Consider the following 27,284-nt stretch of genomic DNA (forward strand, 5'->3'; position numbering starts at 1 on the left):
TGAGAACCAACTCTCACCAACTTCGTTGTGAGACCGGGCGTTGGAAGAGGCCAAAGGAGGCTTGGGAAGAGAGAATTTGCAGATTTTGCAATTCTGGGAAAGTGGAAACTGAACAACACTTTATTCTAGAATTTGAGGCCTACAAGGATAGCAGGGATAAGTTTGCGGATACTATATGTGACAGTTCTTGGCATAACCTGTTCAACGAAGAGTACATTGAGCAATTGGGGGGGCTCATCATTAGTCTACACAAGAGGCGAACAGCGCTACTTAAGTCTGCTTGAGTTGTCTCGCTGTCCCATAGGCTATTTTTGGCCTCGTGGACGTTGAAATTTTATCTATCTATCTATCTACCTAAACTAGTACGATTGTTTATTATGCGCTTCTAACTTTCTGGGCACTCCACTATTATAAGCCACTTTAACTAATTTTACGTTGGGAGCTGCACCTCAACTGTGAGTTGTTTATTTAGGTGAAAACCGTACGGTCTAAACCTTAAATAATCTAAACGAACATACAAATATTCCCCTTCATTTGGTGCTTTTTGACTGGCGGAGAAGTGGCGTTTCTGTGGAGAAGCTCTCCTGCTTTCTGAGAAGAGAATGGCGAGGGGAAAGGTGCATCTGAGAAAGATAGAAAACCCTGTAAATGCAAGGGGGGAATGCAAGGGAGGAATGCTGAAGAAGGCGCAGGAGCTCTCTGTTCTCTGCGATGCCGAAGTAGGGCTCATCATTTTCTCGCAGACGGGGAAGCTGTACGAATTCGCAAATCCCAGGTAAGAAAATAAATCCCCCTTTTCCCTATGGATTATACTCTCAAAACAAAGGCAAATAAGTTCTATTTTACATCCAAAGTAGAGGAATTTTGAAAGCAAAGGCAAATTAGTTCTGTTTTACATCCAAAGTAGAGGAATTTTGAAAGCAAAGGCAAATTAGTTCTGTTTTACATCCAAAGTAGAGGAATTTTGAGATTTGAAAACTCGTACAAACAAATAGATGAAGCATATGTCGAATCAAATCACTTCTGCAACATTAAACGAACAGATAGTTCCATCTTTTATAATGAAGAATCAATTTTCGATATTTTAATTGAAGATCTCTAAGTTTAAAATTGGAACAGACAATTCCTGCTTTTATAACAAGGAATTAATTTTCGTTTGTTTTAGTTGAAGCTCTCTAAGTTTAAAATTGCAACGGACAATTCCCTGCCATTATAACGAGAAATCAATTTTCGTTTGTTTTAGTTGTAGATCTCTAAGTTTAAAATTGGAACAGACAATTCCTGCTTTTATAATGAAAAATCAATTTTCGGTTTTTTAATTAAAGATCTCTAAATTTAAATTTGGAACAGATAATTTCTGCTTTTAAAATGAAGAATCGATTTTCGACATTTGATTGAAGATCTCTAAGTTTAAAATTGTTTAAATTTCAATTACATTTTAGTAACAGAACTATCTTATAAATGACGTATTGCTCTCCATTAAAGGATTCAGAATTTTTTTTCCTATGTTGAGTCTCTTCTCTGGATCAATCTTTGATTCCTGCTATGATTCTTAATCGAAGAGGACTTTTAATAATATAAACCTCCCTTAAAAACAATATCAGCGTCCATCACAAAACCTATTCGATCAAGTAAACGCTGTCTTGTCATTATTTCCCATACGCATAGAGGGTTCCGGATAATACTCTCAAAGCAATCGCAAATTATTTCTATTTTACTTCCATAGGAGACAATTTTTGAGATTTGAGAACTCGTACAAACAATAGATGCAGCAAATGGCGAATAAAATCAACTACACAGATCCAGCAAAAAACCATTTTTAGTGAGGCTTAATGTGCGCTTAGAATGAGCAGCTTTTAAAAGGAGGTGGGAAAAGCGTTTTTTTCCTTTTTGGATATAAAAGAGTATTAACTTCAAAAACTCGCGAGGTGTAGGGAATAGTCTTGTCACTGTAAATGGTCGGGTGATTGGTGGATGTTTACTGAGGGTGGCCCTTAAAAATAAGGGTTTATAGAATGGAAGGATTAAATATAATTGTCGGGTGACAATTTTTAGCAAAGAATAATGACCAAAGGGGTCTGTCTATAAAATGCTCACATTTTTTTTAAAATTTTTTTTTTCGTGGTTCTATATTAGTGAGAGGTATGAGATTGTGTTTATTTGTTTTGATAAAAGAGTTTAATGAAAATTTATCATGTTTAGTCTACAGGCTTGCAATTATTTCGACTCAAGTAATATTAATCTTTTTTATTTCAACGAATTACATCTAAATATCTTTATTATATATATATATATATATATATATAATTATATAATTTAGAAAATTTAGAAAACTATTTTATTTCAATATGATTCAAAAATAAATAAATAAATAAAAATAAATAAATAAATAAATAAATATATATAATTTAGAAAATTTAGAAAACTATTTTATTTCAATATGATTCAAAAAAAATGATTGGATACATTTGGAGTAGAAGCAAATTTATAGGAAGCATACCCATAGCAATATATGAAAATATTCAACCAATCAAATTTTTTTCTGCTAAGAGATTGACTATATATTTATATCATAAATTATAACTGTTTTTTAATGATAATCAAATATATTTTAATAGCTTTTGAATTAAATAAAACACAATATCAATAGCTAAGATATCATTATATTATATTATAAATTATAAATCAGTATTCATGATGAATATTTTTTATATTTAAAATAATAAGTATGAAATTATTTTAAAAAATATAATGATAATTTTAAAAAATTGGAAATTAAATATTAGTTTTTATATCTACGATTTATAGAAAATATTAATATTTAAATTTAAATTTACATTAAAGATTATCATTACAATAAAATAAATTGATTATATTCTATTAGTTCAACTATTAAACTATTTTAAGTTTAATATTCTATTCTATGTAGTTAAACTATTAAACTATTTTAAGTTTAATATACTATTGTATTTTATTAAACTATTATAGTTTACGACATATACAAGCCACTATGTGGCACTTGTTTGATATGGAAGCATGAGTCTTAGGTTGAATCTTGTCTGTTGTTGAACTAAAAACATAATCGTCACCTCATCCCTTATAATGCTAGAGTCTTGTATTGAGCAAGGCTTGAGCCCAATAGACTCATTAGAAACTATTCAATGATATTACATTTAATTAATGTGTCAAAGTTAAAATGTGTATATGTGATATTTAATATTTTGCAATTAAATGATCAAAAGGTTTAAGCAATTAGTTCCGAGAATTCCAATAAAGAATTAAATGTCAAAATTGTGTGTTGATGGTGTTCAAATAAATGTCATAATTTAGAAAATGTGTCTAGTTTAAAATTATCATTGGTTTTACTACATGTTTAATATGTTTTTTAGCATATGATTCCATGCCTTGCATTAGTCATAAAATACTTTAAAAGTACAATAAATCTCACAAAAGTCATTAGTAGGATTGTAAGTTATTGAAAAGTATGTAGTCCATGTCTTTGATATTTGTTTGATATATAAGAATTTATGCTATTATAGAATACCTTAAGAAGATTGACAAATTATAAGGCAAATAGTCTACTACCTTGTCTTGAAACTGATTTTAATATTTATTTTTTATAGTCATGGTAGAATTTCAATGACAATAGTCATTTTGAGGAAAATGATCTATACGAATTTGATGAAGATTTATGATTCTTTTTAATTTTTCAAAATAGATTCTTTATAGAATGAACCTTCTTTCAATGAATAAGATTTTTTATATGAGTTTGATGTGAAGAAACCCACATAAACTACGTCAAAACACTAAGACACAGAAATAGATTGTGCAAACGAGAACTAATTTGTCTTACAATGACTAGTGAAATAGGATTTTTTTTTTTTAGAACTTTTATTCATTTTGTTTAAATTATTTTAGGGTTAAATTCTATGTAGCCCTAGAGTAAATATACATGTTACAATATTGATCTAGATAAGAAGGTATGTATATTGAGAACATACATTAATGAATTAAGATAGAGGAATTGGTAAGAATACTTGTTAGCATGAACCTTAATGATATTCCTATGGGGTAGCATCCTATCATAACATGACTGTGTGTTGCATTCATGACTATATTTGTTATTGATGTCAATATATTGAGAAGTTTGGCAAAGTAGCAGGCAATGATTGAGACCATATGGATCAAGGATTGAAGATGAGGTCAAGTGTAGTTGGGGACATGCTCTATAGAGTGTCTTGATGATGTGGCTAAGAGTGCATACAAAAAATTTGAAGAGTGGTGATAGTTATTTGAGATATACAAAAGATAGTTTACAGATAGAGTTCTTGAGAAGTGGTTTCTAGTGATTGGGTTATATCTCCTAAAAGGGATAGAATCTAGTTGAGTGCAATTAGACCAAAAAAAAAAAAAAAAAAAAGACATCCTGATGACAATGTTAGTGAGTGTGCGAAGTCTAAATTCGCATGTGTGAAATATTAGTAAAGATTGTGAATCGACAATGTTATGTAATAATGAAAATTTTAATTTACATTATGTTATCTTAATGAGGTCCTATTGTAATTGTAATTGGAAAAGCCTCAAGGCTGACTCAATGAACTATTTATAGGACTTGGTATAAAGGAAAGTTAATTTCCTTGTGATGAAGTGCAAATTTGTGAATGAGATGCTTTTGAAATAGATAGAGGATTACAAGTGAAGAAGATAAGTACATGTGAGTAAGCGATGAGAGGGATTTGTGATGTGAGTTTGTAGATCTGGTATTGAGATCTAAGAAGTGTTTGGTGTGGAAAAGATACAATAAGAGGATAGAGAAAGAGTTTGAGTTGTTGAGATTAGTTGTATTTTCTATTATTATGGAAGGAATAATATAGATGCCAGTTAGACAATGAGTTCAGTCGTCTTGCCCTTGAAGGTGTTTGGACAATGGGTCCTTTTAACTTTTACAACTCATAACAAGGTTGGCACAACTTCTAATAGGGTTGGAATCTCCTGAAAGGGATTTAAAGTCTCTGCACAGGAACTGATATGTACTGAATGTATTTCAATGGATCTTGATAGAGTCCATCCTCTTACAAGGAACTTATATATTAGTACATCATTGTGGGCACCATCCCCACTGAGGTTTTCCCTCTAATTAAAGGCTTCCCTAGTTAACATAGCTTGTGTTATTGTGTATGTGTAACTTCTTAAAGATATTATTTATATTGATCATATATTTGAGGTTCAATAAGGTTAATAAAAGTTATATTCATCTAATAACTGATTGAACCCCGCCCTCGCCCCTCGCCCACCACCCTACTCAGTTATCTTGGTGGTCTTTACTTTCTAACAATACTAAAAAAAAATTATTGATCAGTGAGAATACTAAATTATTAATATTGATAAAATTATAGGAATTTTTGTCAATAAGGATCAGCTAGGATGGATGAAGGATTGGGTCATGAGCTCAACTTTGTACAAGGGAGAATGGCCTTTTAGTATGCTATCATGTTAATACACTCAAACAACATGGACTAAATTTTTTTTATAACAACATGGACTCAATGTTAAATGAAAGTATGCATACAAATTTTATGGTACATTTTGTCTAAGTTGAAAGCCTAAGTGAATCTTGAAGCAGACATACATTTGAAAGTAGATGAACTCAATTTTTTTATTAAATCAAAATATATAATATAGACATGCAAGTGTTATGGGGTACAAAATAAAGGTACTAGGATAATATACATATTAGGCACAACCATGTAATGTAATTAATATTATTTGAACAATATTATTTGTTCTCATGTAGAACCCACAACTATGGATAATCTCAATGTAATAGTATTATTGACAAGATAGTCCCCCTTCAACAGTTTGCATTTGAATAGATGCAACAAATGAAATGAGAGAAAAAAATAATATATTCATTTGAAGTAAATATAATCAAAGCATGTAAGCATATTGATGGATATGCTTTCTCTTGCTCCATAGAAATATTTTTGAAAACATTAAAAGTTTACAAGAGCATTTCTTTTCCATAAGGAAGTAAAAATGGTAGGCATGAATTTTTAGAGTCTAGAAAATCACTTTTGTACTTAGTATTTGTTTATTCCTCCTTATTAGAACACTCATAACTTTTAAGAGCTAGTCCATCACACTTAGAGAGAGAGTCAAACTATAATTTGATAGCTATTGAAGTACACCCCTTTTCTATTATAAAAATATTAAAGAAATTTGTTTTAAAGAATTATCAACATATTTTAAAAATTCCTATGAGAATTATCTAGGTCAAATAGTCCTTATACACTTCTTTGCCAAAAGAGACTCATTAAATAAGAGGAGTTACATATAAAAGAGAGACACGATATGCCCACATTGTTAGGATCAAACAACACTTACAAGTGGGGTCAATCAGTGTTACAATACTTTTAAACCAATTTAACAATTTACTACTTGTTTTGGTGAAAAGTTTGATGGGTTAATGTTTACGATATAAACTATGAGAGCGAAATTAACAATTTACTAGACCAAATACAATAATAAATTATAATGCATAAAGGACATACAATAGAGGAACTCATAACATTATGATTTGTTCTTGAGGAAACCTCAGGCAAGGGAAAAAATTGGTGCATATTAAACCAACAAGATTATGCACTAATATGAGATATTATTTTCTAGAAGGTTTTATCTTGTTAGGAGTCATTACATAACATTGCATGTTAGAGATAGGGAATAGTAAAAGGTGAGGGTGTGGGTGAATCATTATTCCAACGCCTTTTGTCCAATTATAGATATGAGAAAAAAAGTTCATAAACATGCATTAGCTATTAAATTGAAAAAGCAATAATGAGCATCCACAAAGAAACTCATATCACTATATTTTGTTAACTAGAGAAATTGCACGAAGGGAAAACCCTAGTGTGGATGGTACCCAAAAAATGATCCACTAATCAAAAGTACCTTGTAAAATGTTCTTACCTTGTTAGGAGTCTACTACATACATATAGTGTATCTATCTATGTTAGAGTACTTGACCTTGTAAGAGATATCAACTTTGTTAGGAGTTGTATTAAAAAATGAGCTCACAAATCTACAACAATATACAACTTTACAAGTAGTATGGAGAAATACCCAAAGTCTAACTTAGTGATATCTCAAATACTTGAATAGTCCTTTGCTGTTCTTTGCATATGATCATGCCCATATACCTCTTCTCTGCTCTAACCATCAAAACTTTTGCATAACCTCACAAAAAAAGCTTACATATTGTAAATATATATATATATTTTGCTAATCAAAACATTCTTCCTTGATACCCTTTTTCCTTAACTTTTTATTTAGTTGGCATCAATAACTAACACGCTATAAAAAAATATGTTATCACAATATTCCAAGTAAGGGTTAACATTAAGGATGTTGTACCTATATCGCAAGGCCCTTGAATTGACAAGCCAATTCAATACCTTAGCCAAAATATCCAATTTGCCTGATGCACTCTGCCTTGACAATAACAAGTTGTCATATGATTATCCATCCAAAACATGGGACAACTCACATAGTAACGTTAACAAGCTTATTCATACCATATATACTACCTATTATTTTATATCCCAAAGTTAAAGACTTCCATCTACTTCCAAAGAAGCTCGATGATGAAAATATTCTAGCTATTCCCTATTTTCCTTTGTCATACTTAGTGAGTTTCTTCACACTAACATATCCAAATTATATCTTCACCACGAGCAGTCTTAACCATGCATAAAGCTTTCAGTAGTGACAACATTGCATTACTTACCTCATACAACTTGCAAATATTTTGTACATATTTTCTTTAGGAGAATTGAGCTTGTTGAAAGTTTCCAACATTTAAAGAAAGTATAAGAAGAAAAAAGAGATCATTGCTCAAGAATGACAAGTATAACCACCTTTTGGGCTCACTATCCAAATACAAAAGAATTATTACATTAAAATGAACTTTTGTATAGCATTTCAAATATCGATTAGTTCTACTAAAGCTCATATCTACTCTGATCTGTAATTCTGCTTCAAGGCTTGAACATCATATAAATACATCATCAGAAAACAACTACGCATGCTTGCATGCTAAAAAGTCTTTCCTTTATACCCTTCATAAAATTGTTTAATTTATCTTAAAAAAAAATTTGACAACACTATCCTAAGAGTAAATTCCTTGGATATTGTCTCACTATTGCTCAGCAATCGAATTGCAATTGGCTAAGACAAAATAGTTGATTACCAAATCTGTCCAAAAATATTGTCAAATTTGTCCAAAAATATTTTCATAATAAAGTATTCTACTTTGCATCACCAAAACACATGCTATCTTTCATGTAAATGTAAGTGACCATAGCAACAACTTAGACATACTGTATATAGCATATTCTCAAAATTATATCTTCATTTGATAAATCTTCTGCCACTACTCCACTACTAGCCAAAATTGTCCAACTTTAAACTATATTTCCTTCCTGAACTTAGGCATTTTCACATCCTTAACATACCGAAAATTGATTGTCATCACTATATATTATACGTCATTAATGATGACATATGACTACTCAGTTGTCAACACATACAAGCCTTGTAGGTTAAACTTACAATGGATCATGTAGGGATATTTATAGGTATGTATGCATCTATATGTATGTATGTATGTATGTATTTGTATGCATATATAATATAAATTTCTATATAATTTGTGTGTGTATATATATTAGTACAAGGAGAATTATATTGGTAGTGTGTCAACATCTCTTGTAGGATAATATGGCATGGTTTAACTGCCTCCTCTAAATTCTAAAAGACATGTGGTTATATCAATGATTAATAGGTTGATCTTTGAGTGCAATGAAAAAAACAATTTGTAACAAGAATCAAAGCTTGGTCATAGGGTTCAAATCTCACAAGGAAGAATGAGTAATGCGAGGAGGGAGATTGCTTGCAATATGCCAAATATCTATCACGGGATGATGCGACATGGTTTAATTTCTTCCTACAAATTCTATAGGTTGTGTACTTATATTAAGCATTGATATGTCATTTTTATTCCAACATCAAGCATAACTTGTAATAAATTTAATGATCTAGTAAGTTGTGTTATGTAAGTCAACATACCTTGACGTGTGATCCAAGAAAAGTGTAGTAACCAAGGAAATCCATCAAGAGAAGATTAGAAAACAAAAGACATAGTTTTTTGAATAACCTAAAAAATGAATACATATATATGGATACTTATGCATACATACGTATACATAAATACACACACATACATATTAGTACAAAGGAGAATCAAATAGTCTAGCGAGTTACGTTATGGTAGTCAAATAATCTCAAAGTATAGTCCATGAAAATAAATGCATCTAAGAAAATCTAACGAAAATATTATGCAAAGAATAATGATGGAAGGATTATCTCTAATGTGTTGGAAGTCTAATGGAAAAATGAGATGCTAAGAGCTAGGGGTAAATCAAAATATCCAAAACTTTTACCACTTCAAGCATAAACTATATTAAATATAATTTGCCAAATCCTCATTAACCTTAATCATGGAAAATCATGTAATAACATGTATTCACATATCTAACAACTACTAGCATGAATAAATCACATAAATAAGTAATCAACACTTCACACAAAATTTTGTAACACAGAAGCCCACCAAGGTGAAGATAAAACTACAATGGGGACGACGCACACAAAATCTTCACCAATGTAGTAACAAAGTTCTTGTTAAGGATACAATTTAGATCACTTCTGATGATATACCCTGTAAGGGGTCTACTCTGCTAAATCATATAAGACTATTAAGTCTACCTTTATAAAGGATTTAATTTCACAATTAAATGTGCACTCTATTAAGAGATTTACAATAGCTCTGTGAGGACCACTCTATTAAGAGATTCACTAGATACACTTATTAGAATGTAACAATATCTTGATCATTTGGTCTATACTAATTTCTTATAATCGGTCTTCCCTTTCCAATATCTAATCACCTCACTATGACTAATCTACAATAACGCCTCACTACGCTACTTGGTCGCCTTAGTCTTTTAACTCACAAATTCTCCTTTATCTTCACACGCAAGCATTCTTCTAACTTATAACAACTCTCTCTCTCTTGAAATTGTTCTTAAATAGCCATCTTAAGAAGTTTCTAGAATGTAATCAATGATCCACATTCATCATTTTTTCCGCTTAATCTTTTAAATGTTTTGATTGGATCTTCATACTGCATAGGGATTAATGATACAAAACTATAGGCATAATTACCTCCTTGTTCTTCACCTTAATTATAGATATATGTTTCATACTTGGAAAAATAGTTTACATAGGATTTTTTGCCATTCCCAACTCATATCCTCAAATTGTATACCTCGACACATATAGCCTCTAATGCTCGGTTGTGCTTGGTTCTTCTTATTGATCCTTGGCATAGAGTTCACTCGGCTTGAGCTATTTTTACTCTAAATTTCTTGGCTCGTATATTACTTGGCTTATATGACGTGTTACCTTTTGGATAGCTTGGCAACCACTAAATGTTCGACAACTGTACACTACTTGACACATGTTGAAGTTATGCACTTCTGTTTATAGATCAGCCTTCATTGTGGCTTAGTCGTAGTATTGATCGACCAACTCTGCTTCTTGAATGACTAAGTGTTTTGCAGTAATAAACAATACTAAGATTGCTTTTAGGGTAAAAAATCTCCCACTTTGGTATTAGTAGGAAAAACACTTATCATGATAATAATGTGACATAAAATAATGTTAAAAAAATTGCTCCCCCTTAGGGTGTACTCCATACATGTAGCGTGGTCTTCATATAGTATGTTGTAACTTAAATTTCAAAATCTTTTCCAAAAACTTTTTGTTCAAAATACTTTGTCTCCTTATTACTCTATTATAATTCCCCCTTGTATTTCTATCATAAAATACATTTGATTTACATACATTTCCCATTTCAAAATTTTCATACATATTTCCCCATGTTTCTGTCACTCATACTAAGTAGTGACATTCAATTGTGGATCGAGGATTATACCAAATGCATTAAAAAATGGGTGGTGTAATCTCATGACAATAGTTATTGTTTTATACCAATTGCTCTTCAGTGTCTCAAGAACTTGTCTTTCTATCTCCAATTTGGTTGCAAGATCCACCATGTTGTCTTTTATAGATAGTTATTGAAATTTGTATGAGGTCCTTGGAAATTTGTAAATTCGTTTGCATCACCTCCAAATGAGGTAATAAAAAGACTTCTATAGATGCAACCTCTGATCTAATGTTGCACCATCCTTACAATAGTTTGCAAGATAGAGTTGAGGCTATCACCCATAATTTCCTTAGGCAACCTACAAGGTTTCCTTATATAGCCACTTTAGCCACTCGTGAAGGTTCTAGGAACTAAGGGTTAACCCTTAAGGTCACACATTATCATATTATATCATTTTATTACATAAGATTGACTCGAGATGAATTATAAATTAAATTTTCGCATGGGTCCACTTCTGGACAACATAACTAGAAAACTATTTACTCGATGGGCTATTATAATCCCATTCCGGAATCCTCAGCTAGCAATAAATAGTGGATGATGGCACAAGTGTCTATCAGGTGAGGTTTCACCTTGTTTCAAAGTCATTTGGACTTTCACCACTAGACCTTAAGTTTGGATAGCAAAAATTCATAGCAAAAATATACAATAACTACACCAACACATATGATATGACAATAAAACTCATTTAGAAGGCTGATATGTCAAAGATGAACCTCCACATATAAGATTAGAACAATCTTAGAACATAATACCAACTTACACCAAGGATTCTCCTGCATCAGACACACGGGGTAATTTGAGAAGTGACCCTGCCATGTCTCTGGTAGTCAAAGGAAAACCAAGATGGTCAACCTCCTCTTTTGCTACCCATGATGAGTGTTGACTAATGGAAGCATAAAAAATATTACACGATACAAATATTGGGGGGGGGTGAATTAGGATCTTAGACACCTTTTCTATTAAGCAATTCATTCACACATTCATCAGTTGTCTTATGCTTGTAAAACTTGTAAAAGTAAACTTGTTGTAACATATAGATCTAATCTATCACATGCATGAAAATAAACACATAACATAATGTTTGTTACTTAGAAACCCTCCAAGGTGAAGGTAAAACTGGGGTGGGGATGACAACCACAAATCTTCACTACTGTAGTAATAAAGTTAACCTGTTAGGGTTACAATGTTTGATTATAATATATGATTTACCCTATGAGGGGTTTGCTTTGTTAAAAGCATTTGAGACTGCTAGGTCTCACCTTGCTAGAGGATTTAACACTTATAATAAAGTAAGGACTCTATTAGAAGATTTATAAAGATCTGTAAAGACCACTCTATTAAGAGATTTACCCCAATTCAAGTTCATATAAATTGATTCATTACCTAACTCTCGGTTTGTTCTGTAAATTGATTTTGAGTCTTCTCTTTTCAAAATGATCCTCTCTTATGATCTGATAATTTTTTTTCCCCTTTCACTGCACTAATTAGGTCACTTGTTCTGCTAAGAGATAACCAAAAACTTCTTCTTAACTTCTAATCTGATCTTGATTCATTCACATATCTCAATTCACACTCCCTCTATACGATCTATGTTAAAATCTTCTTTATTTAAAGAATTTTGTAAAGAGTTTTCTAGATACTTCTATATTTTACCTCCACATCTAAATTGTTGGTCACAAAACATAGGGATTTGTGATCCATGTGATAAATGAGTAAAACTCAATATAACAACCTCTACAAATATTAAATTTTCCTTCTTCATCAGCTTGAAAACAATCTACCTCTAAGTTTGTATCATTTTTGACTTTAATATAAACTCTGCATTACTTGGCACTTACTATTTTTTGATACTCGACATTATTGTTGATGGTTAGTTTGTATTATGCTTGGAACTTATTATATATAATAGAACACTTATATGCTTGAACTTATTCAGTAGGTGTTTAAATTGACTTGTACTAAAAATACTCAGTGACCACATACTTGCTCGGCTCCTATAGAGCTCAATATATACAAGTTTGTGTACATGACTTGGCCTATATAATGCAACTCGGTCTCAGTGATGACCGTGTGACTCTACCTAGTAAATGACTAAGTGTTTGACACTAATAGATGATAATAGTTAGAGATACCAATAATCTCCCCCTTTGACATTAGTGAAAAAAATATTTTGTCATGATTACATCATTAAAATATCACTTAGTATGAGTACTCCCCCTAAGTCTTATCACTTCATATCTATGATGCATGTCAAATGAATAATGAATAAATGATGTATAAATGAATATTTATTCGCATACTCTGAATAGTTTGATATCATAGTGTCATATCCTATTTGACTTTTGAACTTTGCACTTTATTGCCCATTCCTTTGTCAATTCCTCTTTAAGTGCTACATGACAACAATTATTCTGTTGATCTTAGATTGGTTTTGACAACTGAGTGTTAATACACTTAAAACATTTACTTAGTTTATGCTGAACTAGTAATGCATGCCGAGTATGATATGTAAATACAAGACTTTGTCGAGTTGCAATGAGTGCCGAGTCATTCATGTGCCGAGTAAACAATAGATTCTGAGAAGTTTAGGTGTGGAGTCAAACAAAATTACTGTATGTGTCAAGCATCGGTAACTTCAAGTGCCAAGTAACACAGATTGGACATACTTGTTTGTGATTGCACAAACAACTATGTAAATCATTTTTCAGCCGACCAAAGGATATAATACGATCTTTTGAAGATAAGGAGGAATCTTTATGCAGATTCCCTATGCAATTACATGCAGCCAATCAAAAAATAGGAAGGATTAAGCAACAAAAATGATGAATCTCAGTCATAGATTCATACCTAATCCTTGGTCTTCTAGTCTTCTTAAGGAGGACAAAACCCTAAACTTCATATTAGTGTGTAAGGGATTGAAGGAGAAGAATAGAAGTTTGCATGCAAAAACAGAGCATTCATGGAGACTTAGAAGTTATAGAGAGTGAATTGCAAAATCAGTTGGAGGAGAACAAGAATAGAGGGATCCAACAATTGTCACATCAGATTAGGAAGAATCAAGAAGAACACTGTACGGATTTGATCTTTAATCAGGCAACCAAAGCCATTCACAAGATCTATGTTGAAACATCCTAACAGGTGATTTTAGTTAAATCTCCTAGGTAGAGTAGTCCTAACAGGCTGTTGTAAATCCTTTAACAGTGTGACATTCCCAGTAGATGTTCTGAAGTCCTTTAGGCAGGTACACTTCTAACAGGGTGTTGAAATCCTCTAACAAGGTGGGACTTAACAATCGTTGTAAGCCTTTAACAGGGCATGCGTTTCACAAGGTAGATCATGTTTCATGGTCAAACCATTGTAACCTTAATTGGCTACACTTTATTGCTGCAGTAGTGAAGATTTGTGGGTGTCATTCCCACCCCTTTGCCTTCTCTTTGGAGGGTTTATGGGTAATCATATCTGGTGTCAAATGTGTGATTGCTTATATGTTTACATGATTTAGATATATGTGCTTTACATGTTATTTTAGTTTATCTATTGAATGCATGAGATGGATGAGTGGTGAAAAGTTTTATGGGTTCATGTTTTAACTGTTGATTCACCCACCCCCCCACAATTTTATCTTTCCTACTTGTAATTCCAACAATTGGTATCAGAGCTAAGTTCTTAGAGGAATAAGATTTACAACTTAGAGGAAAGATCTTGAAATGGAAATCTACAAGTTGGGAAATACCAAATGTTGAGAACCAGGAGATTGAAATACATCTTATACTACATCAACTGAATGAAGCTAGAGATGCTTTGAAAAGTTCCTTGAGGAGAAGGAAAGAGATTGTTATAGCAAAAAATGACACACAATACAAAGAGATTGACACCACAAAGCTATTTGCATATGGTAATTCCGGTGAATTTGATACAACAATTGCAGATCTAATGGAAAAGAATAGAGCACAAGCTGAAGTAATCATAAATCTCAAGTTGGAGCAAGAATCACAAGCTATATTGCTGTGTTAGGTGACTAAATAAAAGAAGAAAGCTATAGAAGACAAGGCCATGATTGAAGAAGACAAATTAATTTTGGAAAACAGATTGGAAGTAAAGTCAACAGAGCTATCCAGGATCTCAAACATACAATTGGATACCTTAAGCCAAATGATGAATGCTCATCATGAGTTGAATGTCAAGGACATTGAGATGTTGTAGAATCAACAACTGCAAAATGACTTGAAAAGAGAAAAGGAATTGCTGAAAGTTTCAACAAGCCAAATGAAGCCATCAAGTACTTTGAGCAATCATTGAGATCCCCTAGATCCAATAGAGGCACATCAGGATTGGGCTACACAAGTATTGAAGAAGGAGAATCATCCAAAGTTGCTAAAGAAAGGAATAACAAAGGTAAGAACTCCAAACCTACTTGTCATAATTGTGGTAAGAGAGGACATACTGCTAATGTGTGTAGGAGCAAAAATACAAATCAGAATGCTAAGCCTAAGAACGTGACTCATTGTCACAAGTGCAACAAACAAGGTCATCAGGCACATGAATGCAGAACCAGAACCATGCATGCACCAAGATTTGAAGGACATTGCTACAATTGTTAGAAGTATAGACATAGAGCCTTTGAATACAGATCCAAGTCCATGTGGTCATCAAACAAGCCAACAAAGGTGAGAAGCTATGGAAATTGTTATGATTAAGATTACAATATAAGATATAGTTGTCACTATTGTCAGGAATATGGACATGTACCTTAAAGCTGTATTAGGACTCACTTTAGTGGTAATTACAAGAGGTGGTTGAGTCAAACCCCATGTTTCAGCTATCACAAGACTAATCACATCAGTAAACATTGTCCAACTAGGTCCAAGGCACCAAGTTGTGAATTTGATAGAGGTAAAGGCAAGGTAGATGTATAATACGTCAGGAATGAGATGAACAAGATATGGAAGAAGAAAGAGGGTGAAAATACATCAAATGAAGCAGGGATCACTTCACCTAATAGGTCAAGTGGTCACAACTCATCAAACTAAGCAAACAAGAGGTATGTGGAACTGATACTTAAAGTGTTGCATCATGTATCAGTTCCAAAATGAAATAGCATTGAAAATATTACATTAGCGTGAATAAAGATGCAAGAATTTGTAGAAAATTCAAGGTTAAATCTTCAAGTTTTCATGTTGTTGCCGAGCATGAAAAGTCTTATGTGTATGCTGAGTAAAATACTAGTTAGAGCTGAGCTGCTAGTCAAAGATAGTTAGAGCCGAGCTTGTATTGGCTACCGAGTGAAGGAAGTCTCTATAGATGCCTAGTGAAACAGAAATTGTGTTGTCAAGTTTATAGCTGTAAAAGCATTAAACATTAAATGCAAAGTTTTGTAGGGTATAAGGTCAATTTTCATTCATTATTCATCACTTCAAACTCAAGCGAGAGCAAGCAGAGCGAATAGTCAATTCATAATCCACTTTGAAGCATTTGCAAAGATGTTAGTGACAATCAAGCACCAGTTCATTGAATTTTCAAGGTATTCTTCATAAGCAGAGTTACATAGTTTAAAATTTGTTAAAACTCTTCTTTGATAAAATGGCTTCCAGTTGAAAGAATGTGAAGGAGAAAGAAGTTTTTGATGTGCAATTAGTCAGTAATAAGGTCAAACAACTAAAATTTAAAGCCATCCTAGACATTGCTTATAAACAAGACCCATCAGGCGCGTTATCCATGATTCCAGCTAAGGTCATAATGGTCCAAGATGTAGGAAAATATTACAACTACAAAGTAGGGGGTATAGGTGATATGGAAATAGGGAAAGCTTATGATAAGTTGTGTGAAAATGACATTTTGAAGGAAGAATTTAAGATTGTTTAGAGAAAGGGCTTGACCCGTGCCCTTGATTTTCCCCTGGTGTTCAAAATAGAATGGATCAAGATAGTGTTAAGCAAGATACACGATCGATGTCTATGGTTGGAAGGAGGACCAATCAAGATTCCAAAAAGAATTGTTCATAGGGTGACTGGTTTTCCAACCCTAGATCGGCTAAAGACCCTACAAAGTGACTCAAAAAAGGTAATTGAGAAGAACATAGGTGAAAAATGGAATAAGCACGGAATGACAATAAATACCATCACAGACCAGTACTTGACTGTGCAATTAGTATTATTTCTCACAAGTTTTATCAGTCAAGCAGGTTAAACAACGTACCCTGCATTGCAGTTGATGTTGGCTATAAAATTGTCAAGAAAGATCATACTTATGATCTTGTAGAACTCCAATTATAGCAAATAATGAAATTTTTTGGAGCAGCTAGGAAGATAAAAAGTGCACAATGTAAATTTGGATCAATACTTGTGTGCATATTTTTCTTTGTATAGAATGAATTCCCATCTTTTACTAGAATAGGTTGGAAGACAAACAAATCAGTGGTTGTACAGATCAATGGGTATATTAAGCGGACGGGTGAGAACTTTTAAACAATTATGACAAGCTATTTTGAAGACTTCAAGAAGTCTATGAAGCAGAGGATGAGGATACCTGTCTCTTTAGTTGAACAATACTACTACGACATATGTTTCCTTGCAGATATTGATTACACATACGTACAAGCAGCAGTACGTAGGGTAAGATGGTTAAGACACCTAGACTATGAAATTAATGTTGATGAAGCTTCAGCTACAGTCACTACACTTCTAGCTGTAGAAGTCAATAAATTGGCTATAATCTTTGGTAATTATGATGTTATGGAATTCAAAGTTGAAATGGAGTTGAAGATAACCTCCACAATGAAGAAGAAAGACAAATTGGCGAGAAAATTAAAGGCCAAATTTGGGGAAGATGCAGAAGAGGAAGAAGAAGAAGAAGAGGAAGAAGAAGAAGAAGAGGAAGAAGAGAAAGAGCAAGAACAAACCCAAGAACCTCTTGCTTTGACCCAAGGCATGGGTGAAGACATTGAAGAAGAATGTGCTGAGGAAGAGCAAACCAAACAAGCACCAATACAAATAGAACCTAAGAAAAGAAAGGCCAAGGTACACCCTTTGGCAAATACAAAGGCAAATAAGACTGCTAAACCCAGCCTAGTAAAGCCAACAACACCAACAATTAGGGCAAACACAAGGGCCACTACAAAAAAGGCCAAAGAGCAAGCCAAAGGAAAGACAAAGGCTACTAAACAAGAGGGCCTAGAGCAGAAGAAGAAAAAGAGAAAATACATTGCATGGCTAGCAATTGATGATTAAGGGACATAATCTGAAAATACAAGTCAGTTAGAGTGGTAAGTCACACCCCAAAATCTGATCTTGAAAATCTCTGTGAAAATGTTAGAACCAATGCAGATTTATCTGGTTTGAAAAATATTGATTTTGGGAAACTTGCTAGAGAAGAACAAAATTTGATTGAGGAATCAATATATGCAATGATGTCTAGATTCAAGAAGACTCCACTTGAATTAGATAGTACAATTCCTAAATATTTTGATACTATTGTTGAAAGTAAGTGGCATTATTGTTTAAACCTGGAGAAACAAATAATAGAATTTAGACTAGCCTAGGTGATGCCAGAATTGACAAAAGGACAAATTGTCAAAGAAAATAAGCAATATGGTGGATGGTTTGCACCAAAATATAGGGTATTTAGCATCCTTCAGAATAATATTGAAGATTTTGTCAAGAAATCCACTCAAATGTGGAAATTGATCTATGGGTTGACAACTATTAAAGAAGGAGAAGAAGATCCGTTTGAAGGTAGAAACAATGGAGATGAAGATGAGGACAAGGAGGAAGAAATTGATAAGGATAATACTATTGTGGAGGAGACACAAAAGGAAAAAGATGACATAGCTGTAGCTGAAAAGTAGCAGGAAGAACAGAGTGTGCAAGACACAAAAATGTCTAGTATGAGTCCTCCAGATGACACAAGCATGCCTGCAAAAACTATAACTGTTAAGGATATCTATGATGTCTCTACTCAGAACATCAATCCTTTAACTGGAGAAGACCTAAAGAAGATTCTTGACCAATCCACACTATAAGGCAGATTGTGTGAAAATGAAGTATTGGTCAGTGTTAATGAACTTCAAAAGGTAGGAGCTAATATTACAAGGGATAAGGTTAATACACAAGAACCACCTTCTACCATCCCTTCAGCCACTAGTTCTCAACCTTTAATACAAACATCAGTAGAAACATTTGGCACTCCTAAAAAAGTCCTTTAGAAGCCGAGCACTGAATTCATACTACTGCAAATATCCGCACTAAGCTCAAGTTCCTACAAGGTTGCTAAGGTAATTCACTATGGAGATGTAACTCTAGAGGAAGAAATAGTGATACCTAAGTATGATTATGCAACCATAACATTAGAATAGATAGGCATAATGCAACAAGCCTTGGAAAAGAAGAAAAATTAGGAAATACTCAGAAAGAAGTATAGACAAAGGGAAGCATTACAAGAAATCAAAGACATTTTCTTAGATGCATTCATCTTGCCAACACGTGAAGCATGAAAGCCACTATTGGAATAGTTATTAGAAATTGTGGAACAGGTGAACAATGAAGACAACAACACTAATGCCAATCTTTTGGAATGGTCTAAAAGGAAATTTCAAGGGAAAGTAAAGGAAAAGATATCTGGTGCCATAGCACTGACGCAAGTTGAATTGGCTACAAAATTGAGAAAGTGAAGAAGGTACTTGAGAACATATTCTCATTTTACACCAAACTATGTGATTCCACACTCTTCACTCAAGAAACAAGCCTTAGAATTTTGAGTTTGGAGGGAAATTTAAAAGTCTCAGTTATGGAATTACCTCAGAACCCAACCCAGAGTGAGAAGCATTTTCACTCATTGCTTTAATCACAAAGTCAACTAGCTATATTAACAACAAAAGAGGCTAATATAAAAGCCAAGTTGACTAATATCCAAGCCTCCCTTACCCCCCATATGGAGATACTCCATAAAGAACTAGGAAATGCAGAAACTTTGTTGAAGAAAGATCCTAATCTTTCTACATCAGATGGACTACTTCACCTAGAAGTTGAGCTAGCAATCCAAATAAAGTCATTGGATGTTGCAGGTGACAATTGGGATACTGCTTTGAAAATAATCATAGAGGTCCACAAATCCTTTTTGGATAGATACACTCTAAGTGTATAGACCCTTTGACATAAGTTTCAAAAAGGGAGAGATAAAAGAATAAAAAGGGGGAGATACAAGTGAATGAAAAGGGGGAAATTAAACAAACAAGGGAAAATAAACCAAAGGGGGAGAAAATAGGAAAATGAATAGATAAGGAAAGAAAAGAATAATGAAAGGGGAGCTAAATCAATTTTTGACCCCAGTGATATACATTTTGAAGAATATAGATACAGAGACAGATACAGAGCAAAGCACATATCAGATGATAGATCATCAGTTGAAAACACATTGAAGACAAAGAGTATCAACAAGAGACAAATCTACTCAAAATGGAGAACAAATTTTTGATATAGATTAGGCGCATTAACTCAGGGGGAGTCATAAATCTTGAGGTATATAGTCTATTACAAAATTTTGAAATTTTGAAGTTTTTTACATAGGCCGAGTTTTGAATATATTATACTCGAGAAGATTAGATAATTATGTATAGTTAAGTGTTTTTGAAACTCATGTCAAAGAGGGAGATTGTTGATCTCAGATTGGTTTTAACAATTGAGTGTCAACACACTTAAAACATTTACTTAGTTTATGCCGAACTAGTAATGCATGCCGAGTATGATATGTAAATACAAGATTGTGCCGAGTTGCAACGAGTGCCGAGTCATTCCAATACCTAGTAAATAATAGATGCTGAGCAGTTCAAGTGCTGAGTCGGAAACAAAATTAGAGTATGTGCCAAGCATCAGTAACTTCAAGTGCCAAGTAACACAGATTGGACATACTTGTTTGTGATTGGACAAACAACTATGTAAACTGTTTTTCAGCCAACCAAAGGATATAATACGATCTTTTGAAGATAAGGACAAATTTGTATGTAGATTCCCTATGCAATTACATGCAGCCAATCAAAAAATAGGAAGGATTGAGTGGCAAAAAGGATGAATCTCAGCTGTAGATTCATACCTAACCCTAAGTCTTCTAGTCTTCTTAAGGATGACGAAACCCTAAAATTTATATGAGTGTATAAGGGATTGAAGGAGAAGAATAGAGAAGTTTGCATGCAAAAACAGAGCATTCATGGAGACTTAGAAGTTATAGAGAGTGAATTGCAGAATGAGCTGGAGGAGAACAAGAACAAAAGGATACAACAATTATCACATCAGATTAGGAAGGATCAAGAAGAACACTGTATGGATTTGATATTTAATCATGCAACCAGAGCCAATCACAAGATCTATGCTGAAACATCCTAACAAGTGATTTTAGTTAAATTTCCTAGGCAGAGTAGTCCTAATAGGCTGTTGTAAATCCTTTAATAGGGTGATAGTCCAAGTGGATGTTTTGAAGTCCTTTAGCCAAGCACACTTCTAATACTCACTTTTTAACATATGGAGGTTCACAAAAACATACAACTATTATTTTTTATTTAAAAAACCATAAAACCTCATTTGATTCTTAGACAACATGATGTTCATAGACCTATTAAATGATGTGGCAGAGGGGAAACAATTACAAGGAAACATATAAAGATTGCGACATAGGAAGGAAAAATTAGTTAGCAGAAGATGCAAGGTGTGATGACTTAAAATCATTTTTGTCAAAATTGAAAATATTAACTAGGAGCACATACATTTTTTATGAAAGGTTAAAATCTGCAAGAAGAGCAACATGGAGCTCAAGCAGAAGAGATTTCTCAGAAGTTCCACAGAATTATGTAGCGAACACTTCAAATGATAGAGAGACAAAGATCTTCAAAATATGCAAATTTATTTTTGCAAAAGATTTCCATAAACAGTGTGAAAACCCTTAAAGACCATCAATAGCTGTGAAATGGGCATAATTTGCTACACGAGAAAACCCTCCATTAAAGCCCCAAAGCCTCTCGCATACACATAGAGATTCATCCATTCTCCAAGAAATCCTAGAAATAGTGGCGCCCTCTAAGAGATTTCTGAAAACTAAGTTGTGAAAAATGATGCGATGAAAATGATGAAAATGACTTTTAAGGTTTCAAAATTGTTTTAGGGCGATTTTTATCCATGAGTTAAATATTTTAATAACATATGATGCCCCATGTAAATTATAATTCATGATGATTATAATTATAATAATAATAATTATTAGATATAGCATCTTATGTGCTACATATAAATAGATCATTATAAATGTGTACATATTTAATAAATTTAAAATTTAAAATTATCTATATTATACAAAATAAAAATATATTATAGAAATTAATTGAAAAATATACAAATTACATTAAAGATAATAATTGTAGATAGGAAAGTATCTAACCCCTTATAAGATATGCTTCCACAAAACAATTCTATATGTATTGCGTCTACCTAATTCAAATATATATGAGTTCTTAAAAATTGGGTACTCTTTATAAGATACAATTTGATATAGGAAAATCATTAATAGAGACTTGAAAAGGGAAGGTAATGTAATGCATTTAGATGATGATAATTTTTTTCACTAATAAGGACTATGATGTAATAATAATAGTATAAGTAATATGATGTAATAATAACATTATAAGTAATATGATCATACATTGTGAATTAGTGTTACTAATATCTCAAATTTATATTATAATATGGAAATATGATTTTCCTTAAATATAATTTAAAGAAACTTTCTTAGTTGATAATATATATATTTTTTAAATGTATAAGATTAAAATACACACAAAAAAAGAGGCATATGTTAAATTTAAAGAAAGTAGCTATAAACAAATTCCTTTCTAATATGGTTTCCTTCATTTAAAAAATTAAGATTTACTTACTATCTTAAATACTTAAATACTTACTATTTAAGATTTAAAATTAAGATCTAGTAGATTACAAATTTTTGAATGAAACTAATATTATTTTCCATATTTGTAAGTTAATTACTTTCTTCCAATAAAAAATATTATTGAATAAAACTAAAAGCATGAATGTAAAATTAAGACAATAAAAAATGGATGTATCTTACATTCTATATATTCTCTATCTCTCTTAGTATATTTTACTGACACACCATCACATATTAAAAAAACAAAGAATAGAATGTTAGAATTGGAGGGAAGCTAATGGTACTATGAAATATGAATATGAGCTGTAAAACCACACAAACTACAAGAACACATATGTTGCTACCATACACATAAGGTAAGTGCTCAAACTGGGTGTCTAGATCAAATTTTTATCAACGAAATACATAAGACTTCAATCATGAGAGAAATAAGAAGAATAAGATAGAAAGCACAGATTAATCAAATCTCCAAACAAGTATAGGATGAAAATGAATCAAGCCAGAAACCACAAATGAATAAATAACAACACAAGAAATATTAACATTTACAATTAAGAAGATTTGAATCAACAAATATTTAAACAATAACTTCAATCAAAGCACATACAACAATAAGATACTAAATAGAAATTACCTTTTGACAAAATATTATCTCTTACATAATAAGGAAACATGCATATTTCAATTGTCTATTTTATTAGTTGGTATTAAAAATAATATTAACTAATATATCATAATTAAATATTTCTATTATTGTAATTGCTTTTGTTTGCTTTTCAAATCATAATTAACTATTTCTATTATTAATTGATTTTGTTTGCTTTTCCTACTATTTAGTCAAGTTTTTTAAAGGAACAAACTAAAATGCTAAAAGGAAAGTATGAGAAGAATAAGACTTCAATTTTTTTAATTTTCAACAATAGATTTTTCTTTAAATGCATTATCAAAATGTCAATATGTGGGCCACATCTAATATATTTAATATTTATTAATAGTGATATCCTCTATAATCTAAATATTATGTATATTAAATATTATAATAAAGATATTATACGTTGAAGAGTTAAAAGATATTTTCTTATTTTTTTAATTAATATGATTTTGCACCACACAAATCATGTGTAAATGTTTGGACATACAAAGTATAGCATATTTTATTATTATTCATATATAGAGGTTGATTTCTTATCTATTATTCTTATGTGTTTAGAATTTCTTTTCGGATATTTGATTAAATATTATGTTCTAAACCTTTATTTAGTCAACTTCCTTATAAAATTTGCATGCAAATATGATATCTCATAGCACAGATTTGTGTTTGTGTTTCACATTTTGATTCTTAATCGAGGAATTTAACACAGACATTTTTCTCTTCATCTATGAGGATATCAAACCATGGATGTCATTGATTCACTATACATGACATCAAAACCCTCCAACAACCACAATATGAAAATGCTATACAGTAAACATTAAAATAAATAATAATAAAAAAACCCAAATTTATAAATCTACAAACAAGTTAATATAAAAAAAATCAATTATTCATTTAGTAATTTCTGTAGGTGGCCAATTATTTAGTCATTTATTGGATCATTTAATTAATCACTTATCTTTACTTAAACTTTGATTTTACCCTATGACCAAATTAGTCATTTATTTATCCATGTATAGTACTTATAAATTATAAAATATTAGTAGAATCTAATCACTTTTAGTCATGTGACTAAAAATTTTTGTCTCATGACTAATTCTTTTAGTCACGTAGTCATTTATTTACCAAAATTCTACTAGTGGATACAATGCAGAACATGTCCTTAGCTGTGCTTCACCAGACATTCAAAACCTTGTCTATACTATTAAGATCTTTGTTTACTGCTTAGTCAGTCTTCACAAACTTACTGCTATGTTGACATCAATGACAAACATAGTCATGAATGCAAAATATCAATACTACCATATGCTCACAAATGCTTAGGATACTCCCCGAAAGGAATACTATCAACATTCATGCTAATAATAGGGTCACACCTAGCAATGTATTTTGTAATCTTTAATAGGGTTGGCTATTTACTAAGCTCACTATAGAGGATTGAAAATATTTTATGTTATGGGTCTTAAGTGGTTCTTCCCTTACCCAGGATTCCACATAAAAAATCATGGTGTCAATATGTATATGATTGTTTTGCATAATTATGATCCTAGGTTAAACCTCATTTGGTAACATCTGGATATGAAAACCATAGACTTACAACTCTATGCTAATGACTATGATTATGAGATAGTAAAGAGACAAGGATACATTGAAAATCGAATGCAATCTCCCTTTGGAGATAAAACCTAGGGTTTAAAACTACCCCATCATGGAATAAGAAGATATTTAATGATAAGATATAAGACACAATTCTTAGAACATTTGTATGATCCTAGTTTAGGGCAAAATTTCAAAATGGAATAAGGTATAAACCTGCTAGGTTATGGTTTTTGTAGAAAACTTGACAATAATATATGAGAAACCCTAGCTGCACAAGACTCTTCATGATATTTTCACAATATATTTTCATAATTTTAGCTCAATAAAAATGCAGGTTATCAGTGGCTCTATTTGGGGATGATGGATAACTTATACCGATGCAAGAATTCAAAATTTGTGGGTTAATCAGATCACACACATGACAAAAAATGACAACATTTGGATAGCAACACTTGACAAAATAGGGGAACACACATAACAAACAAGTACCACAAGACTTTACAAAATCTATAAAATAGGCAAAAATTTAAACTAATGTTCATGGAAAACAAATTATTTCAATAAAAATACCTTTTTCAGGAATTGTTCATGAATTGGCAATTCTAGAATACCTCCTAATATTTGTTTTATAAAATAAGAATCCTCTCCCCAATTTTCATGAATCAAGTATGGCCCTAACCAAATTTTCCATATTTTCCCTTTTCTTCTAACCTAGCATTTCATAACAATACCATATCCACAGGTTGAAACTTTCATGCTACTATCCTTTTATCATATAATTGCTTCACTTGAACGTGCAACTTTGCATTTTTTACAGAAGCATCTCTCCTTGTCTTATCCAATTGCAGAATATTATCCATCTTGATTTTTATTTCGTCAATGATGTCTTCATCATATTGTTGGGAAAACTTGTACATCCCCCTTAGATTTTTTTTAGAAATCTAGCTTGTATCCCATATATTGAATCAAATGATGCACATCCTATGACCTGTTTTATTGTTACTTTGTTAGCTCACAGTGCCAATGGTTGTTTGGAATCCCAAGCCCTCTTTTTTCATCTAAGATCCTCTTAATCATCATCAGTAAACTTTTGTTACTGGATTCTACCTGTCCATTTCCTTGCGGGTGGTATGGTGATGAAGTTGATCTGGTAATGCCATACTTTTCATAGAAGGTTTTGTATTCCTCAAATCTGAAACACATTGCATTATCTGTGACTATTTTCTCATAGCAGCACAACCATATTATTCAAAAATAAAGTCCATTTTCTGGTAGGGATTGCTCCTACCCATTTTGTTAAATAGTTAGTAGCTACTAGAATCCAAGCATGTCCTCAACTTGACTTATTTGGAATTTCACCTATAAAATAAATTCCCCACTAATTGAATGTTGCTTTCACCTCTACTAGTTTCAATGATAGATTTAAAGAAAATTTTAACTTACCATTGAATCTTTGACAAGCATCACATTTTTTCACAAGGTTATGTGCATCCTTTAAAAGAGTGGTCCACCAAAATCTTTCTTTCATCACCTTATGAGCTATTGTTTTAGCCATATAATGGCCTCCAAATATTACACCATGTATCTCATTCAAAATTGTTACTCTGTGTTCTTCATCAACACACTTGAGTAGCACACCTTCCATACTCCACGATAGCTGCGCACCCACAATAACATATCTGATAGCTTGCAACTTTAAGGCTCTCTTTTGGTTATCATTCAACACATGTGGAGCTTTCATACATAATAAATGAAATATTATCTCTTTGTACCAATCACAGATATCGATATCACATAAGCCACTTCTACAATCATCATCAAGTTGGTTTATTTGGTTTGGTTCAAGATTAGCGTCTGCCATCAGCTTAGCAAGTCCTTGTCATCTTACCAACTTGGTAATATGGATATCTATGTTTAATTTTTGGATGCTATTGATCAATCTACATCTTCTCCCTAAAACTTCTCATTGTGAGAAGATATCCTTCACTACAACACTAGGTACAAAATCAATCATAGTAGCTCCCATAAGATAGCATCTAA

General features: G+C 32.1%; 1 protein-coding gene across 6 annotated transcripts in view; it reads left to right on the plus strand.

Annotated features, from left to right (window-relative positions):
- The first annotated feature begins 523 nt into the window (after window positions 1–523).
- The window catches only part of LOC149564739 (uncharacterized), a 165,590-nt gene continuing 138,829 nt past the window's right edge, over window positions 524–27,284 (plus strand). For all 6 annotated transcript variants that reach the window (XM_089818326.1, XM_089818325.1, XM_089818334.1 and 3 more), the window contains exon 1: window positions 524–775. The gene's annotated coding sequence lies outside the window, so the exon portion shown is untranslated. The remainder of the gene's footprint in view (window positions 776–27,284) is intronic.

This window comes from Cupressus sempervirens, chromosome 3 (genome assembly GCF_028749045.1).
Source record: "Cupressus sempervirens isolate cs-2001-9-10 chromosome 3, ASM2874904v1, whole genome shotgun sequence".
Classification (NCBI taxonomy): domain Eukaryota; kingdom Viridiplantae; phylum Streptophyta; class Pinopsida; order Cupressales; family Cupressaceae; genus Cupressus; species Cupressus sempervirens.